This window comes from Leptonychotes weddellii, chromosome 7 (genome assembly GCF_054177405.1).
Source record: "Leptonychotes weddellii isolate Sample4059 chromosome 7, ASM5417740v2, whole genome shotgun sequence".
Taxonomy (NCBI): Eukaryota; Metazoa; Chordata; class Mammalia; order Carnivora; family Phocidae; genus Leptonychotes; species Leptonychotes weddellii.
Window position 1 is genome coordinate 79,674,551 of NC_138375.1, and position 16,759 is coordinate 79,691,309.

Genomic DNA, 16,759 nt, shown 5'->3' on the forward strand with positions numbered 1-16,759 from the left:
CAGCATCATGAGAAAGTTCAAAAGCAAATGAGAAACAGTCAAATCTTCCTTCATCCACCAGTAAAATCCAGTCACCTTGCAAATTGGAGTTTTATGGCCTTGGGAAGTGATAGGGTAATGGGAAGTGCAATTGTTTGAGCTACTTACATGATGTATTTCTGATAGCTCACAGAAGTCCATGAAGAACAACTTATCTTCACTTCTCTCCTGCTATTGTGTCTGGAGGTGACTCAAAATGTGTACTGAAGAGCATGATTACAAGTATTTACCAAGAAAAAGGAATTTCTTTTTATTCTGTACACACAAATAATGGTTTTATTTCCGTCACACTCTTTGCTTTTGTCTATCAATGACATAAGTATAAATGGATTGAACCAAAGTCTTTGGGAAGATAATGGCAGCCAGAAGATCTGGGTTCCAGACAAATGATGCACTTCTGGAATTTAAAATAAAGTCAAAATTAAAGAAGAGGCTGAGACTGGAACTTCCTAAATCCCCTAAATAAGACAGTTATCTTATTTCCAGTACAAAAGCTGTTATCCAGGTATAAAAAGTCATTATCAATATAAACCTAAAGGAAGTATATAAAATTAAAACTTGTGAAAATGAAAATCAGCAGGAAAAAAAAAAAGAGCATGTCCATGTTTTTCCTGCCTGCATGCTCTTCTCTATTGATACATATTTTGCTTCTCTGTATTTACTCCAGCTCTTTTTTTTATAAACCACTCATTTTTTTTTTAATCAGTTGCTTAATCAGAGGATCTAAACACTCCTTGGGAAATTTCTCCTTTCTTCTCCCTTGGCCACATGAAAATAAAGACGCTAGCTGTGGCAAATATTTCACAAGGATTTCTGCTTCCTAATATGTTTAATTGACAATGGAAATAAGACAGGCATTAATGGTTATACACTTATATTGGTTTTCACTTTATTTACATTAGCAACTTTTTGCTAACTTTTCAAATTATGCATTGTTACCTTGACCCATTTTTTAGATGCCTCACTGGATCTGAAAGGCAGTAATTTGGAACTTAAAACTTGAACTTTCGATTGTTATATTCTTAGTACAATCTAACGGTATTCACAGGGAAACATGGATCTAGATTAGAAAATAAAGAGTTGTTTCAGAAGCCACTATCCTTTTTAGTTCAACTCTCTTTTTATCCTTAATTTTTCCTAAAAGAATATTTTTGCTAATATTTTTAGCTAATTACTTGCTTGGGCCACTGGGTTAATTTTATTTTATTGGTGGGTTTTCAAATTGTGTGCCTTTACTAGTTTCAAGAATGAAAACATATAAAAATTATGTATGCTAATTTAACCTTACACTATAAATGTATCCTTTTATATTATAATTTAGAGCACAAAGGTTTCAGACACTATACATGGTATTCTGATTCTTACAAGAAATTGTTGAGATTCAGGAATCATGAACCATGCCTGAGTTCTTGGAAACTATGTGTCTGCTATGGTGGCTGTTGGCTCCTGTGAATGGAAAAAAGTGCCACAGAGAATTTCAACCAACATGAAGCAACTGTTCCAAAGAATGTGGCTTAAGATTTTCAAAGACAAGTCAGACAGTTAAAGCATGCAGCTGTACTAGAAGGTGACCAAGAATAAGAATAGATGAATCAAATAACAAATGCATTATGAGACAGGTCTGAATTGTCAGGACTAACTTAGGTTTTGTATTTTTACCTGAGGAGCCTTCATATTTCAAAAGAAACTGAATTAAAAGAATGTAAACATACCGAGAACATATTTAAAAACTGAGCAGTGGCAAATGAAATGGTAAACAAATGATGTCCAAAATCAAAGTAATGAGAGGTGATCAAGTTACCTTGACAATGGGAAATACCTAAATCCTATATGTTCTTTTGAGGATAGCACATACGACAATTTTAAATCACACTAAAATTCAACTACAAAATTCTCCCAGAATAAATTAGCTTCCCAAAAATCAAACATTTTCAGAGAGCCTATAAAAAAAAGATAAGTGTGAAATGTAGGCCTTCTGTGGAATCACCAAAACCTCTTAGCTCTTTATTCTTCCTTCTAAAAAGTTTCTCTGCCGAAATACAATTTAGAGAACATGCAGAAAATAAATGTAAGCTGGGCCAAAAAAGTATGAGGGCTGAGGCTCCAATGACAATTTAGAGAAAATACATGTTATTAAACTTCAGCCCATTTCTTCTTGGTGGACGCAACACATTATTTCCCAAGGAAATCAGGCTTGACCAATACCATTGTGAATTACTTGTATAAATTAAATATGCCACTTCTATAGAAAACTTTAGGTCAGCAGCAGATGTTGGTAAATTCCTACAGAAATGCATGCCCAGAGAATGTTTTTTTTTTTAAATGGCAGAAATCTGCTAGCTATTCCTGCCTTATCTGCAACAGCTGAGCAATCTTTCAGTGCCACGCGGAGACGGAAAACTTGGCTCAGATATAGCGTGGACAAGCTTGCCTTAATCACATTGCTCTTTTACATGTGCACAAGGACATCAACATTGACAGTACAGAGTAAAGCAGCCATTTGCTGAAAACAACTGTCAACGTTGTCAAGTTTTTGGAACCTCTTATAATGTGATTTGTATGACAAATCTTGTGGCATTTTGTTTGTCAGCAACAGTAGTGAATTTCCATGTATCTGGGAAGGCAGGGAACTGTTCAAAAGTGGATTGGGTTTCTTTACACAGACTGCGTTAAAGGAAAACAGTTATTAATTTTAAAATGACAGATTTCAAATAGATCTAGAGTTTTAAAAGTGGAATTTCATTAAAAATATCACACAAGTGTATTTTCCCCCTTCCGCACAAACCTTAAAAAATTGCAATCATCGCTCGATTTCCCTTTGTTGCACTCCAGGTTTTGAAAACTGTTATTGTAAAAATATTAATATTTTCTGAGACTGGAATCTGTAGCAGTAATTACTAGGGTGTGTTCTAAGTGACAACAGTAGGTTCAGTCCTTTCCTCAAGAACTAGGTGTGCACTGCCATGGCTCATGAAATCAGATATAACAAGTTAAAACTAACCTAGCACACACCAGTGTTATTCAACAATGTATCTATTAAGAGACTATTATAGAGATCTTATGGTTCATTAGCTTTTCAACATTTCCTTTTTTCCTACTCTGAGCTGTGTTTTTCATATAGCTCTTCCTTAATATGTTTCACTCATTTGTCCTCAGCCAAGGTCCTCCTCTGCGTGTATGGTGTCCGCTTGGATGCGCTGTAGGACAGACCGCATATCCGCCCCTCCGTGTGCCTGCCAAAGTGCCCTTGAGGATATGAGACCAGCGTACTCACCCAGCCAAAACAATCTCAGGTTCTTCACATCTACACTAGTTATGGTTCCTTTAGAACAGATATGACAAAGTGTAATGAATCTTTTGTATGCTTGCTCTCACGTGGATCTGCTCAGAGAATTCCAGAAAAGACATTCTCTCCCTCTGTCAGGATCTTTTGCCCTTCTCCTCAAAATATGCTGAACATAATGTGTACAACCACCCTTATAAATAGTAGATACTCAATGGGTTTTTTTTAATTGAGTTGATTTCAATTGAAATGATAAATAAAATTAAGACATTTTTATCATTGAAGAATGAATCCTTCAAACTCTGTGATAGCCAGTTCTCCCTCCCGTTTTCCTTCCCTTTATTTTCTGGAAGAATACCAGAGAAGGTGCCTAGAATAGCAATAGAAATATAATGCAAGCTATAAATACAAGCTACATAAGTGATTTTCAATTTTCTAGCAGCCATACTAAAAAGTAAAAACAGATTAATTTTAATAATATATTTAACCCAACATGTCCACAAATATAAAATATTCCTTTTTTGTTGTAGTAAGTTTTTGAAATCTGATATGTATTTTATACTCACAGCACATCTCAAATAGGACTAAGCACATTTCAAGTGCTCAATAGCCCCATGTGGCTGGCTAGTGGTTGCCACACTGGACAGCAGAGTTCTAGAGACCTCAGTTCAAGCACTGCTTTGTCCACTAGCTTATGTGGCTTCAGGTAAGTCCCTTTGCTATTGAGTCTTGTTTTCTCCATCTATTAAAAACACTTTAATATCTCCTGTTCTATTTTATCTGCAGGCAGTTTGTGACGAACATAGGGAAAAATATATTTAAAGGTAATCTGAAAACTAGGAAGTTCTCTGCAGTTTTAATTTTTTGTTGCTATTTCCTCTTTCATTCCCCAGAATCCCCTCACTTTCCCTTTCCTTTTTTTAATGGCTGCTACTTAAAATCATATAGGGGAAGGCTTGATGTGTTTTATAGTTTAAAAAAAACTACCGTCAAGTGCTTAAAGTACCAGCCTTTTTCTCTCAATAGCAGTTTGCCTTCATGAAATCCTAAGCTCTGGATAATATCAATAGCTTGCCTTTTCTCTGATGGCCACTATTTCTAAAAGACACTCACATTCCACAGTTTTGGTGCCCTTCTTCCATCACCTAGTTGGGCTTTGATACTTCTAGACTAGACCTTTGCCAAACGTCAAAGACAATGTAGAGATAAAAAGGCAAGATCTCTGTTCCTAGATTTATTTTAAACACCCAGCTTATTCTCTACTTATAAAAACACTCTATTTATAAAAATTATGTATATGGTTCAACTTTCAATCACTATATTTTCAATACAACCTAAAGGTGTTCACAGGAAAAGTGAATCTAGATTAGAAAATGAAGAATTTTATGAAAGCAACCAACCCTTTCTAGTTCAAGCCTCTTTTCATCCTTAAGTTTCCCCAGAAGAATTGTTTAGCTAATATTTTTAGCTAATTACTTGCTCATGGGTAGGAAATGCCTGGGTAAGAAAGCTATTGTTCCATTTCTTTAAATTCTGAAAACCTCCTTTGCCATCCCATGATTCTTACTGGCTTTTCTCCTCCAGAGTATTTCACATTCATTGTCATCCTCTCCCTCCCTCCCTCTTTCTCTTTCTGTCTCTCAGTCTCTGTCTCTGTGTCTTTCCCTTCATCACCCTCCCTTTCCCCCTCCCCCCTTGCCCTCTCAATCTCCTCGCTAAATGCATTTTGGGACTAAAGCTAAACTGTCACCACACCCTTTTCCTTTCTCTGGGGCAGCTTGTATTTAGTATCTGGCAGGCTGCAAGTTGACTGTGGCAAAAGAACTTTGAAATTTTTGTTTACCAACAACCAGTATCCTATATCCTATAAATATGTAACTGAAAATAAACTATAAATGTAACATATAAAATATATTGATTATTAAAACATCTTATAAATTAATCTAGCAGAATCTAGAAGTATCACTGGCTACCCAAGTCATCACTACCCCAGTAAAAGAGAAATCTATCTGAACAGTGATCTAAGTGTTGTGGGGTTTTTTCAATGCTTCTGAATATGATCTTAATCACCATTTCCAGTGATGTGTCTACATACCAGCTGCAGCCCTGCTGATTAGAGCATCAATTCCAATTGATTTTCTAACACATACTTGCAATGTCTATTGTATCTCATTGAACACTGTACACTATTGGTATTTAACCAAAGTTAAGAGGGGGAAAAAAAAAGATTTTGTGTACAGAACGCATGGGCCCCAGGGAATTTTGTAATTCTCAGGAGAACAGAAGAATCAGGTATTCAATGTCACACTAAATGGTTTCTTAACCGTTAATGTGTTTGGTGGCCACAAGCTCAAATAATTCTCTTGTCCAGAGCCAGGGTTACTCAGCTGTATAATAATCCCTAAAGTCTCTCCTTCAAAAAGGACTCAGGATTCATGACTTTAATTTTACCACTGATAATATGAAAAGTATACTCCTTATAGTACTGAGCAAGCATTCACTCTCAGCTTCCTTCCACTATAATGAAATTCTAATTGTTTCTAAAGTTTAGGAAGGATAAAATGGTTAATCTCCATGATGACAAAAGGAAGCCAGGAAAATAAAGTGACACACTTGAATGAACTGTGAGGAAATAAAGTGCACAACATGCGATAATGCCATGACTCTGTGTTATTGCGCATTTCTGGGCTGAAAAGATATGGTTTGATGGGTAATTTGTCATGCTGTGCAATAGAGAACAACAGTAAAGAGACTTCAGACAGAAGAAAATTACACAAATAGTAGGGTGGAAAGGTATAATTGAAGATGGCAAAAGATTGAAAGAAAGACATTTAAAATTACTGTACTGACCTACTAAATGCACTTGGGCGTGGAATCCTGGCCTCGCAAGAGGAGGCATTAAATGACTTCGGGCTGTGACACGACTGCGGAGTAATGCCAATCTCCCGAGCTCTCAGAGAAGAACAGCACAATGCACAGCCCACCGAACAGCCTCAACCTGCTTTCTTCCCCAGAGGAGCCTGGGCTTCTGGTGAACTTAGGAAAAGTTTTCTAAAGAAGTTTTGTTTGTTTGTTTGTTCGTTTGTTTGTTTTATTTTATTTTTTTAAAGATTTTATTTATTTATTTGAGAGAGAGAATGAGAGAGAGCAAGCACATGAGAGGGGGGAGAGTCAGAGGGAGAAGCAGACTCCCTGCTGAGCAGGGAGCCCGATGCGGGACTCGATCCAGGGACTCCAGGATCACGACCTGAGCTGAAGGCAGTCGCTTAACCAACTGAGCCACCCAGGCGCCCCTTGTTTGTTTTTTTAAATGATGAGTAGATTTAATTTCGAATTTGAGGGGCCTAACTCCTTAGTTTTCTGAAGTCAATACATCTCCACTCTGTAAAACTAAAAACCAGGATAGTATTTTTTTCAATGAATTCATGCAGAAAGGATTTTGCTTCTCACACCTGGTTAAGTTTCTAAAGAATCCAGGAGAGAGGCACATTGTGGGAAACACATCCATAAGTGTGAGGAGCAAAAGACGCCAGCACGAGCCCCATCCCTTCGCAGGCTCATTAATTATGCACGGCTCAGGGCAAGTCCTTTCACCTTGCCAAGCCCAAGCCTCCTTCCCTGAGAAGAAGAGGCATGGACCAGACACTTTCTAAATATTTCTTCCAGTCTTGCGATTCTACTCCAAACAGCAGAACCTCCAAAAAGCTTCTCAATAAAGGTTATTTCCTTTTCCTTCCCAAGCTCATAAAGCACAGATGTCTCAAACAACCATACCTCGGAATGGCTCAGATAACACTTCCCCTTTGTACCCTTAAATGAGAGAAATGTGCCTTCTCCCTATCATGCAAAATGATTGCATGGGAAACAAAAATTAGAAAGATCTATTTCTTACATATAACTGCATAATCACAACTTATCTTTAAAAAGTTGATTCTTAATGACAATAAACACTTATTACAAAAATGACATTCCTTTATCTAAAGGAAAGTGTAATCTTTAATGACAATACTAGATGCTAAATTTTAAATGAAGTGGTAGCATTTTTGCAATTTTTATTATTACTGTCATGTGTACCTTGCCCCATAATTTCTTCTAGGAAGCAGAAACCTTAAGGTGTAAATCTGTGTGATGCTCCACAAACTACTCAAAAAAGTTCTTCATTGGGAAGTGTCCTGAATGTATAACAGGTAGGGTTTAAAATGTATAAAAATTACTCATAATTAATGAAACGATGATTTCCATGTTTTAGTTTTTTTAACTTGAAGAAACCTAATAAGCTTAAAAATAAGGCCTTAATAAAACCATTCTGTCTAAATGACATCCAAAGGAATACATTAAATTAAGAGATTTTAAGCTCATAAGGGCATATAAACTTAAAAGGTGTTCAGAAAGACAATGTAAGATGGACTTAGGACATACTCTGGGGAAAACATCAAGATCTGCCTTAGAGGTCTTTAGAGGCCCACTATACATCCCTGCTGCCCCACAAACAACCTTAATATCACAAACAGAATTTTGGACTGGATTTCATCAGGAGAAATCGTTATATTTTCTTCTATTCGTTTTCTTCAAGTTAAACATTTCATACTTCAATATTCGGTATGTTTTGTATTTGCAAATTATAATACTGATGATAATGAGCAACAGGTACCATACACAACTCTATCCAGAAACATCTTTTCATGAATTCATTTCAATATGAGGCTTAATTTAAAACTTCAGTGGAAAATGTATCGTAGTGGAATCTAGCAAAATCTTTCCCCAACTCCCAGGGTCTGTGATTAATATATTACACATAACAGAGCAAAGAGAAAGGTAATTTTTGAGTAATTTCAATAAAATCATGTATTAATCATTTAATTATAAAATTCAAAAATTGGGGTGCCTGGATGGCTCAGTCAGTTAAGTGTCTGCCTTCAGCTCAGGTCATAATCCCAGCATCCTGGGATCAAGCCAACATCAGGCTCCCTGCTCAGCGGGGAGCCTGCTTCTCCCTCTCCCTCTGTCCCTCCCCAGCTCTCTCTCTCTCTCTCTCTCTCTCTCAAATAAATAAATAAATAAATCATCTTTAAAAAAAAAGAAATTTCAAAAATCATAAAAGTAGAAGAAACATCAGAAACTCACCTATGCTGGAGTTTTATACATATGAGGTTAATCTTTTGAAGGACGTAATGAGCAAAGACTCTGTCTTCCAATAAACAAACACTCATCCATCCAACAAACAAGAGTATTGATGACTTTTAAGGTCTCATCCTGCTTTGGGATTATATAGTGTATGAAAACACGTACTTATGCTCAAGAAAATTCTATTCAAGATGGTTAGATCAGGGTGCCTGGGTGGCTCAGATGGTTAAGCGTCTACCTTCGGCTCAGGTCATGATCCCAGGATCCTGGGATTGAGTCCCACATCGGACTCCCAGCTCAGCTGGGAGCCTGCTTCTCCCTCTGACCCTCTCCCCTCTCATGCTGTTTCTCTCTCGCTCACTCTCTAAAAAATAAATAAAATCTTTAAAAAAAAAAAAAAGATGGTTAGATCATATGAGAATCAAAAACTCCTCAAAATCCTCAAGACTCAGTTTTACTGCCTACATTTTATGACTATTTATAAGAAGTCTAATCAGGGCCATGAAAGTTATTATCATTTTGATCAATGTAGGAAGGAACAGGTCTAAAAACTGTCATTTAACAAAATAATAATAAATCCCTCATTCATTCATACATTTAATGAATATTTATCAACTGTTGATGATTTGCTAGGTGGCGGGAACAGAGGGGCAATTAGACAGACCATGGACCCTGTCCTCACAGCGTCTAGGGAAGAAGAGCAGGCAGTTGAATGAGTAACAATGAAGTGGGTGAATGTTAAGATGGGATAAATACAAGGAAGTGTGAGGCCATGCAAGGCTCCATTAAACCTTGTGGGAAGATAAGGTGAAGCTGAGACGTGAAGAATGAGTAAAGATAGCTGATTTTGTGCAGTGTACCTTCTTGCTTCTGTCTTTGCCCCCACCTCCCTAATTCCCTACATGCCCTCCCCAGCTCCTCATTCCTTCTCATCCTCTTGGATTTAGTTTGGGTAGAATGTCTTCAAGGAATTCTTCTCTGAATCCTCCATCTCTACCAGTCTAGAGGGGATACCCCCCCAATGTTGTCACTGAACCCATACATATCTGCATCCACCAGTCCTCTAATTGCCTATATAATCTTGGTCTCTTGTGCTAATAAAATCCAAGAAGAGGTTTCTTTGAAGCTTCTGAGAAGGCTCTTCTAGCCCTCCAAAAAGCCTCTGAAATAGCCCCTTTCACTTGATAGCCATCTTGCTACTAGCTACTGATGAAGCCTGACCCACAGAGAGAGGGAAAAGAATGGAAGGAAAACTGAGTCAAAACTACTGGATTACAATGTTCCTGAATTCCACCTGGACTTTCAGTGGTGTGAACCAACCAATTTCCCCTGTACTAAAGCCATTTGGAATTGGGTTTTCTATTACCTATAGCCAAAAGCAGAGAGACTAATAAAACATTATGGATAGGAATCCTGTCTTTTTCCAACACACTATTTAGTCCATCGGAGTTGTTCAATAAATGCTTCCTGAATAAATGAACAAGGTAATTCAAGGAGAATATCTAACAATGAAATTACTAATTTCATACCTAAATAAAATCAAAAACAAATTCTGTTTTAAAATTATATTTAGAAAGCCTGCCATTTTTAGAGGTTTTCCTATATTGTAAAAAAAGTACATCTGGTACTCTGCTGTTCTAAGCTTCCCTACTCAGAGCCTTTCATCTCACCCCTCTTGTCCCCTTCATGCCCACAAGGCAGATCCTTTTACTCCCTAATTACCCAGTGTCCTCATATTTCTCTACCCACCCCACTTTCAAATCCTGTTATCCAGAAAGAGCTGGTAAGCTCATTCATATTGAGTTCTATGGATCTGATTTAAACAAAACGTTGCCATTTCTAGAGATACTTGCAAAATCTAAAAATTTTAGTCTCTCATTATGCAACTTCAGTTATGAGCAAGCAGGTAAAGGAGGCATTTGTGGAGCCTGAGAGCCAACTCGGTGGCCATGAAAGAGCAGAAAGAGATGCCTGATTTCCATGAACACAAAGGCAACTCCAGACATTGTCATCAATGGCCAGCCCTACAGATCAACAGGAACCCACTCTTACTTTTCTTTTTCTTTCTTATTCATTTTCTTAAAAGCAAATAAATCCGGTAACCAGCGAACTACGTGACCAAGTGATATTCATGCTTCTAAGAAGTTCTGGCTGTAGACTTCATCCTTGGAATGGGATTTAACACCATCTGGTCTGTATCCCATTTGTAACTGAGTAACTTCACAAATAGAAGAAGAATCCATAGTAAAAATATCCCTACCTCCAAATCCTATTAGCTAAATAAACAACACTTGATTTACTCCATCTATGAACAAACTCAAGATATTATAGACCCCAAACTCAGATAAAAACTACTCTTAAAAAAGAAAAAGTAGATGTCCCTACATAAGTGTTCCAATCTAGAGCAATTAAAAATTGCTTTGGCGGGGTGCCTGGGTGGCTCAGTCGGTTAAGCATCTACCTTTGGCTCAGGTCATGATCCCAGGGTCCTGGGTTCCAGCCCCGCATCGGGCTCCCTGCACGGCAGGGAGTCTGCTTTCCCTTCTCCTTCTGTGCTCTCTCACTCTCTCTCAAATAAATAAATAACCTTTTAAAAAATTGCTTTGGCTACTTTTTATTTTGCAAATCAGATATTCCAGAACCACCTTTATTTCCAAACATAAAAGCATCCCACTGCACACCTCAACAGAATTGCCTCTATATCCTTAATGTCTTTCCAAGCAATTTTATGCAGTCAGCACCCTATACATTAGGGAAAGAATGGATGTATGCTCTATGGGTTTCTTATAATAGCAATGAACTTTCATAATCAGACCCATTCCTTGATTTTGCTTACTTTTCTATGCAGCTACATTAATACTACATTGTCAGACAAAGACAAGAATGAACATGAGACTTGAGTTAAAAAACAACAACAACAACAACAATATAGCCATCCAAGAAACAACTGCTGAGCTTGTGAAAAAAAACAGCTCCCATTTTATTAAATAATAGTGTTCATGCAGGGATGTCTGAAGTACTCTGCAAGGCTAATTAGGACAGATCAATGTACACTTACCTCTCCAGAAGGCTGAAAGGTGTGTAGTGACTATGTGTCATTAAAAATTTACTTGACCATAGGCATCAGATGTGCATGAAAGAATGACCCTGGTGAGCACTCTAAGTTTCCATTTTACTCATGTCATCCTCAATGCATCAAAAATGCTGTAGACACCATTACTATCACCCAGCCTCATAACAGCTGATGTGCTATATATGTTTGAGAGGGTGGTATCAATTAACTATATTATCCATAAAGCCATACTTGCAATTACTACCACTTCACAATTTATCATTAACACATTTGGCAGATTTTTTTCCAAAGTAACATTTATTTAAAGGTTAATCAAAATTCTTAGAACAGCATTTATTATAATGTGATTTTTGATAATTGACTAAATCAGTGGCTCTTAAGAAAAACACCCTTGTCTCAGTCCTGCTCAGTATACGCCACAGTGCCATTTGGGGAAAAGAAATACATATTAGAAATGTTCATTTCAGACCTCGTCATGGAAGATCATATATTAATGTAATCAGGTGGTACATTTACATGCTCATTAGTAATCCATCATTAGTCCAAATGCTCACTATTAGGAATAAATGTACAACGAGTTATTCAGAATACCCAGAAATAGTATTTCTTATTTAAACATTCAGAATAAGCTGACTGAAATAAGTGCACACCTTGAATTTGAACTTTCAAGGCACATCACTAAAGTCAATCAGTTATGTCAGGACACTCTTCTATAATAATCTCAATTATAAAATTCCTGCCCCTCCCTAACAGGGAGGTGGAGTTCTAATATCTGAATCTTTTGAATTCACTACAACTGCAAAAATTCCCGATGAAGTGTGTGTTTAAATTTTATGCTTTAATACATAGCATGCCACTAAAACCACATTAGTTATGCTTTATGCTGTTTAATCATATGTCAAAATCTATAAAATCTCTTCTAGCATGCTAAGGTAATTTAACTGCAATTAATCAATCAAGAAAATAAATAAAATGTAATAAATGCCAAATAATGTAACTTCTTTAAAAACAAACCACTATCTACACATTTATTCTAAAAATACTTACTAACCAACACCAATGGAGGAAAAACAGAGTGAAAATTAGGCTTGCTGAGTCTTTTTCCCATTAGTAGCTAGCTTTCTCTAAACTTACAGATGTTTTCAAGAGGTCTCTGGCATGATCTGACTTTCCAACTAAAATGTAAGCAGCTTGAGGGTCAAAACTTACCTTTTTTATCCCGTGTCCAACACAATGTGTTAATCATAACAGGTGTTTAGTAATTTTTTATTGAATGAAAGAATGAATGGTTCCAAAATCCACAAACTAGGTTCTTTCATCATAATGTTTGGGACCTGTAATAACAGTCATACTTTTTCTTCTGACAAAAATTGTATATTATACTTTGTTGGTATTTAACCAAAGGTAGTAGTGCTCTTTTCATTGATTCTCTCCTTTTCTCAGAGTCAGTTTCCAGTTTCCAACAAGGAAAGGTAGTGGAAGTGTTTGTATTTCTTCCTCCAAATGAAAGCAGCGATGTTCTTTCCAAGGATGTAATTTAACAGTTTGATAGATACAGATTTGACCCAAGACTAGGAAAGTCAACTATAAGTCATGGACCCAGTCAGCAAGGATTTATTAAGCATCAACCGCATACCCTGCACTAGGCTAGTAACTACAAATATACCAAAGGAGTCAAAAGCATGCATGTACCTGCTTTCCAGATGAGAGGAAAAGACATATATGTGTGTGTTCATTCAGTAAGCATTATTGGCTATACTTTACTCCATACAAGGCACTAATGGGGAGGAGGACAGCCAACAAATCTGTTTTCAACAAGCGGATAACAAAGAAATTGTTACATACAGTAACTGTATGTCAAGCAGAAAGTCATGAGTATCTCTGAAAAATTACAAACTAATTCCCATTGGAACCCTAGGAGAAAAAGCTGGCGAAATCATGGGAAGTGTGTAAAAAAGAGATGGCGTAAAAAGAGATCAAGAAAATGTCCAAGATAACATAAATAAGTGCATTTATTAGTAATGAAAGAATTGAAAGTAAGCATCCAAAAGTTTTCAGAGTAAGTTGCTCACTTTCTTCATAATGACTGAAGTTATTTTTTCTTCTCATCAAACTAGTTTCGGTGACATAAAATGGTAACTTCTGGATTAATGACCACCCAGTACAAAAAACACTGACGAATTTTCCTTTCAAGATCCCTGGTGGTAACTGCAGCTGAGAAATCTCAATACTGAAAGTATCACCAAACAAGTACAACAAACAAGAGTTGCCCCTCCCACTGCCAACCCACCCACCCACATGTGGCTATTGAGCGCTCAAAATGTGACTTATCCATTCTTTTTTTTTTTTAAGGTTTTATTTATTTATTTACTTATTATAGAGAGAGAGAGAGAGAAACAGCATGAGAGGCGAGAGGGCCAGAGGGAGAAGCAGGCTCCCCGGGACTCTGGGATCATGACCTGAGCCGAAGGCAGTCGCTTAAGCAACTGAGCCACCCAGGAGCCCCGAAATGTGACTTATCCAAACTGAGTTGTGTTATAAGCGTAAAATACAAACTTGACTTCAAAGACTTAGTTTAAAAAGAAAAAAAAAGAATGTAATCAATATAGAAAAAAATTTTATATTGATTACCTATTGAGATAATATTTTTTTGGATATACTCAGTGGAAATAGATATTACTATTTTCACATGTATCTTTTTACTTTTTACTCTGGATACTAGAAAATAATTGGGCAGTACTAGTCTAAAGTCATTTTGAAAAATAATTTTTTGAAGTATCTCATGCTAGAAAGAAAGGATAACGTTCAGCAACATGCACTGGTATTTTAATATGATTATCTGATAGAAAAATGTTGCTATAATGAGTCACTCAATTCCTCCCCAAAATACACAGCTAGGAAACCAAGAGCTTCTCTCTAGATGACCTGAATCTTTGTGCCACTCTGATCTAACAGGAAGTGACATCAGTTTTTATGCCTTCCTTTTTCTCTGATTGGCAGAACACTTGGGCCTAAAGTTCAGTTTACTCCACTGCAGGCTTCTTAGGGAGGGCCTTGGTTTTCTGGTTCAGTTTTACCCCACCCCCTCTTTATTACTTGCCTTGGTTCTGCCCCTTATTTTAACGGTCTTATTGTAAGGTACAAAAAAAGCTTTTTGGAACTAAGAGCTAAATAGCATATAAAAAAGTGAATGAGGGGCGCCTGGGGTGGCTCAGTCGGTTAAGGTCTGCCTTAGGCTCAGGTCATGGTCTGGGGGTCCTGGGATCGGCCTGCCCTGCATTGAGCTCCCTGCTCAGGGGGGGGTCTGCTCCTGATCCCTCTCCTTCTGCCCCTCCCCAGCTCTGCTCCTGCTCTGTCTCTCACTTTCTCTATCTCCCAAATAAATAAGTAAATAAAATCTTTAAATTCTTACTAGGATGTAATCAGTGGGGAGACTCATCACATCGGTGACCCTTCTCCTTGTTACAGGTGTGAAGCACGATGCATGTTTAGCAATAGCCGACCAGTACTCACATTTGAGATCATAAAAACAGAGGTGACCCCATCCATGGCGTCAACCAAGAGTCAGTGAGGTAGACAGGCACAACATTCAAAGGGCACAATGAGTGCTTAAGTCATATGTGCAGCTATAAGTAATATGGTGTCATATCAGAGAAAAAAGCAACTATCTGAATACCTAGAAATCAGGCAGTGGTGGTCATTACCAAAGCTGATCATATGCTGCGAGACACCACAGCACAGAGTGAGGACATAGAGACCACACTCAAAGATCCAAGGAGACCTGGCAGAAGCCTAGTCCCATAAAGAGACAAAAGGATATAATATCTGTGACTAGGGGCCATACAGGCCCCTGGGACCAGGCTCAGGGTCATGGCCTCCCAGATCTAATGGACCATACAGATTCCAGTTGAGAATTAACAGTAATATGGAGCCCAGCAGCTGTAGCTGAGCTACTAGATGTGCCCAATGAGGAAGAAAAAGTCAAAGGCTCTACATATGCTTCCTATTGTTGTTGGATTTGGTCCAGGGACCGATGGGCTTGGCTGCAGGTGGAAGCACCAGTCCATTCAATTCAACTTTGTTCATGCAGATGCAGGGCAAGGAAGGAAGATGATGGCAGTGTCTCTTTCTTTATAAAGTAGAGGAATAATATTGGTTCCTACACAACTCCTATTCTAAAATTAATGCTTCAAGGATATTTAAGCTACTTTAAAAAAAAAAAAAAACGCTTGCCAAATTTATGAAAAATCCACTGCTTCCTGTTAATCCCTATTCCTCTCCAAGAAATGCTTATAATATTATTTAATAGTGTTATAGATTTAGACTAACACAGTACAATCTTAAGGTTGTAGGAAAAGTATAGAATATGTGGAATGTTATGTAACCTTTAGAGCCCTTATAATAAATGCATTTTAAATAAATGAATAAAACAAGGGGGCACCTGGGTGGCTCAGTCATTAAGCTTCTGCCTTTCGGCTCAGATCATGATCCCAGGGTCCTGGGATCGAGCCCCGCATCGGGCTCCCTGCTCAGTGGGAAGCCTTCTTCTCCCTCTCCCACTCCCCCTGCTTGTGTTCCCTCTCTTGCTGTGTGTCTCCCTGTCAAATAAATAAATAAAATCTTTAAAAAAAAAAAAAAGAAAGAAGTATGAACTTTCTCAGATCTACAGACAGGACAGGATACAGAAAAGATCATGCATGGTCATACAACAAAATCAGGACCACACAGTCACAAATTACCAGAAGGCAAGAACTATTCTAAATCAACTGTACTATTCACATGGACTTGTATGTTTTCTTAAAAGTGCTAAAGGATTCAGCACACAAATAAAAAGTTTTTATTTCAGAAAATAAAAATGAATAAAATGTTAAAATGAAAAGTAGTACACATTTGGCCACAACAACAACAACAAAAAAAAAAAATGAAGAAAAGTCTCAGGATCTGATCAATAATAAATGACCCGTTCAATCTAAAATATATTATCTGGGGACACCTGGGTGGCTCAGTCGGGTAAGCGTCTGCCTTTGGCTCATGTCATGATCCCAGGGTCCTGGGATCGAGCCCCGCATTGGGCTCCCTGCTCTGCGGGGAGCCTGCTTTTCCCTCTGCCTCTCATCGCTTCTCGGCCTTTTGGCTAAGATCAAGTGTTCCCTCTGCCTCTGCCCGTCCCCCTGCTTGTGTGCTCTCTCTCTGTGTCAAATAAATAAAATCTTTTAAAAATAAATAAATAAAATATATTA

General features: G+C 37.6%; 1 long non-coding RNA gene across 8 annotated transcripts in view; it reads right to left on the reverse strand.

Annotated features, from left to right (window-relative positions):
- LOC115944730 (uncharacterized) overlaps positions 1-16,759 on the reverse strand; it is a 127,920-nt gene that overhangs the window by 102,355 nt on the left and 8,806 nt on the right. Inside the window, exon 3 of one of the 8 annotated variants that reach the window (XR_014147076.1) lies at positions 13,212-13,324. The exons of the other annotated variants lie outside the window; for them this stretch is intronic. This is a non-coding gene — a long non-coding RNA (uncharacterized LOC115944730). The remainder of the gene's footprint in view (positions 1-13,211; positions 13,325-16,759) is intronic. 8 annotated transcript variants of the gene reach the window in all.